The sequence below is a fragment of the Numida meleagris genome, chromosome 11, assembly GCF_002078875.1.
Source record: "Numida meleagris isolate 19003 breed g44 Domestic line chromosome 11, NumMel1.0, whole genome shotgun sequence".
NCBI classification, from domain to species: domain Eukaryota; kingdom Metazoa; phylum Chordata; class Aves; order Galliformes; family Numididae; genus Numida; species Numida meleagris.
In genome coordinates this window covers 13,779,752-13,783,538 of record NC_034419.1, presented here as the reverse complement: position 1 = coordinate 13,783,538, position 3,787 = coordinate 13,779,752, and the positions used below count along the sequence as shown (strand labels likewise).

Here is a 3,787-nt window from a genome sequence, read left to right as displayed (position 1 = left end):
GGAGCTGGGGAGAGGCAAACTGGAACCAGCACTTCTAAACAGAAAGCCTCAAGGGATCATTACGTCCACCCGTGCTGACCTGAAACCAAAAATCCCACACATTCACAGCATCTACGTGGGCCTTGTTGATCCTCCCACCCAGTCCCTTGACCACTCATGAATCTGTTTTCCAGGGTCAAAATTGTTTCTAAGGTGAAACAAGAGCCAGTTCCCTTGCTGAGAGGAATGATCTAAGGGATGTACTTTCTTTTCCTCCTTCATCTTCTGTTCCCAAGTGCTAATTCCCCAACGTGTAGTGAGCTGAATCTTTCTCTGCACATCACTGCCCTTTGCAGGAACTTAAGTGGCTACTGTAGATGAATTATTCTGTATATTTAAATCCTTATAATCTGGATCAAAAGAGTAGGCTTGGCACTGAAAATCAGCTTGAAAATTAACTGTACACCATGAGCCTGCAAGTCTCAGCCCCTCCAAACCAATGGGAAAAGATTAAAAGAGCTTTTATTAAAAAAATAAAAAATAAAAAACAGTCTTAACATAAATAGCCTTTAAAGAAAATCCTTTATGTGAGCAGAACATCTTCCAAAACTGAAAGGAATAAAGCACAGGGTGGTATCTTTGTTGCCAGAATAGGCAGACAAGCAAGCCAGGCTGAGGTCAGCTGTTTGAAGGGAATGAAATCTTTCACTTTCTGAGCGCACAGATTAGACACCAAGAGAAAATATGTTTGCTCTCTTTGGTTATCTGGTGGCATTGAAGAACAACCATCAAAGGGAAACGTCTGCCTCCTGGGATAATCATTGGGCAAGAGAATGGATGCAGCAGATAAAGGTAGATGACACCTACCCAGAGAGGCAGAGCAGCAAAGAATTAGTGACTGGGGATTGCACTCACCTAGGAGGAAAAGGAAAAGGTAAGTAGGGCGAAAAGGAGTGCGAAAACTGCAGGAAATGTGGCCTCCTGTATTCTTGCAGCCACTTGTACTGCCTGAATTCCCTACTAAAATTTTGTTGTTGTGACTGAGTTCTCATTTTGTTGTTCACAGAAGAGGCATTTGCCGCTCAACTTTTGCAGTATTTATGTAGGCAAAATTCCCAGTGTTTCAAGGGGATTTTTCCACGGTAGGTATGGGTTCTTAGGGGCTACTTCTGTCTGGGTGAGGACTTGAAGCCTGCACAGTTATCATACTGTAACTATTGACAGATCCTTCCCAATAGGAAGGTTATTTGAATTTAAGTTTGTAGCTTAGTTTCTCTAATCCCCACGTAACTTACTTACGCTACAGCTTTCTTTCTGCACTTCCTAATCTCCAGCTGCAGAAATTGAAGATGCTGCAGTGTGCCACTTTTCTGTATATCAATGGAAACAGCATTGTTGTAGGCAATGCCATGCTCCTAGGGCCATCAGAAAGCCTGGATCTGGTCCCAGGAGCACTTCAGGATCCTCCCAGCTCTGACCCTTTAATTGAGACCTACTTAACTGTTCCATGGGTCAGCTCCTCACTTCTGAAGAAGGAAGGTTTTGATCTTTCCTTCTCTCCTGGATTATATGTGCCAAGGTTTCAGATCAGAGACAGAATCCGTGAGGATGCTTCTTCATACAACACCTCAGACCATCCTGTCCAACCCACCCATGTCATAGGTATGAGCTGCTACATATCCCCTGTGCCAGCTCCTGAACTCCTTGACCCCGACCCTAGAGATGAATTAACTGCTTGTCTGGTAGAAAAATGAGCAAGAAAGTAAAGCTTTGACAGATTTTTTAGGGACATAGTTTAGTGGGAGTGGTGGTAATGGGTTGAAGGTTGGACTAGATTATCCTAGTGGTCTTTTCCAGCTTTAATAATTCTACAATTTTCTTATCTCAGCTCTTGCCACCACCAGCCCTGGTGTGAGGGGGTGGCAAAGCTCAGCCCAGTGAGAAGTAGGGTGCTTGTGAAATCCCATCCCGGCATGGCAGCTGCCCTGGGGGCACACAGATAAAACAGCAGAGCTGTTTCCCAATAGCCCTGTGACAGGAGGGCAAGGAGATGAGTAGGGCCGCATCCCTCACCCATAACACAGAACGAGCTCCACATAACCCTTCTCCCTCCCCTCTGACTCAGCTTTCCTCTCTGTTTCCTCAGGCAACTCTGCTCACTCCCCCTGGCATTGCTCAAGGCCTGGTACTCCCATGCATGCCCCACCTAAGTGCAGGACGTGGCCTATGCTCCCCAGTCTCAACCAGGCCACGGCCCACGCTCAGCCACAGCATATTCCTCTCTTCCAAAGTCTGAAAGTGCTGGGGCGCATGTGGACATTGTGAGAAGGTTCTGGAAGACTGACAGGGGTTCAGTAATCCCAGTAGCCCCACAGACTGGCATCACAGCACAGGAGCTGCTACTTCATTGAGAGTGAGACAGAGAAGGCTGAGAAAACAAGGCCAAAGGGCAGCCTCACCAGGGTGCAGTGATGTTTCAGGATACCCATTTTTTTTCTTCTTCATCCAGAAGCCCCAGGACCATGGTGGCTTTTCAGACTCCATCAGGACATAACAGAACATGGGAAGGGTGGGAATTGTCATGCTCCTTCATGACTGGCCAGAGAAGGCTGCACAGCAGGCCCAGCAGGCTTTGCAGACTGCAGTTAGTTCAGAATAGTTTGGTGTCTTTCCTATTCTGAGGAGTTCTTTCTCAGTGTGTGTGTGCAAGAGCAAGCAACTAACCACTAGGACAGGAAGATCATAGAATGGCTTAGGTTGGAAGGGACCCTAAAGATCATCTAGTTCTTTGCAGCACTAACAGCACATGTGGTGCAGGCTCACTCAGAACAGGTGAGTGCATGGAGATGCAGCCTTGTTCAACTATTCTGAAGAGCTGCTCCTTTAAAGATGACTGGTGCTCACACCAGTCCTAAAACTGGATGCAAGAGACCCAAGGCCATTGTTGGAGCTGGCTGTACGCTGGCAACTCAAGGTTGGAAGCACTCTGGCTTTGTTGAGCCAGAGAAGGCAGCAAGAGTCAGTTACCTTAAATTAAACACAGTTCATACACAGAGGCATAACAGAGGCACAGTGGGAGGTTTGTGCCGTTGCAGGGTGCATTAGAGATGTGCTAATGTGAATCTCCACCAGCGTGAAGATTCCTGCACAGCATTCAGCTGAGGTGTGACCTTTTCCTCCTGGTGAGCCTGTAGCAGCTATGCACAGCTTTCCAGGTGATGATCAGCCTTACATTTTCTTCCGTTTTCATCCTATAAAACCTGCTAACAGGTTTGTAGAGCTTCAGCAGTTAGTTTAGAATATCTAGGAGGCGCTGTGTTTTCTGGAAGTGAATTCTGAACTGACTACTTTAAAGCTTTCCCTTTCTGCAGAAAGTACTGGTGCTTCTGTTCTTTGTTCCAAAGGAAGTGCAAGTGGTGGGAAGCTTGACTTGCACTTCCACAGCTATTTTCTTTTGGCTTGAAATTTCATAGCATCTTTCCTCATCCTGGGGGAAAAAAAACAACCAATGCACAAGTCCGAAGGACAGCAGAAGGCAATGATGAGTTGCACTTGGCTTTAAAGGATGCCTACAATTTTTATCTAAAGCTTCCAAATTGTAAAACAAGACAAAAAAAAAAAAAGATAGCTTTAGATAAGGAAATAATCTTTCTTTTCCCTCAGGGTGCACAACACAAAAATAAATAAAGTTGCTTAAAGTGCTTCATATCTGAGAAATGCAGAAGAAAAGCGATGCTATAAAGAGTGTTGCACGTGGGATTCTTTGAGTATGCACTCACTTCTTCAAGATGCCATAACCGGCATTTTT

The 3,787-nt window shown here is 45.6% G+C and overlaps 1 long non-coding RNA gene across 1 annotated transcript in view; it reads right to left on the bottom strand.

The window, feature by feature from the left end:
• Positions 485 to 3,787, bottom strand: part of LOC110404679 — a 4,396-nt gene continuing 1,093 nt past the window's right edge. Inside the window, exon 2 of the long non-coding RNA XR_002442449.1 lies at positions 485 to 3,466. This is a non-coding gene — a long non-coding RNA (uncharacterized LOC110404679). The remainder of the gene's footprint in view (positions 3,467 to 3,787) is intronic.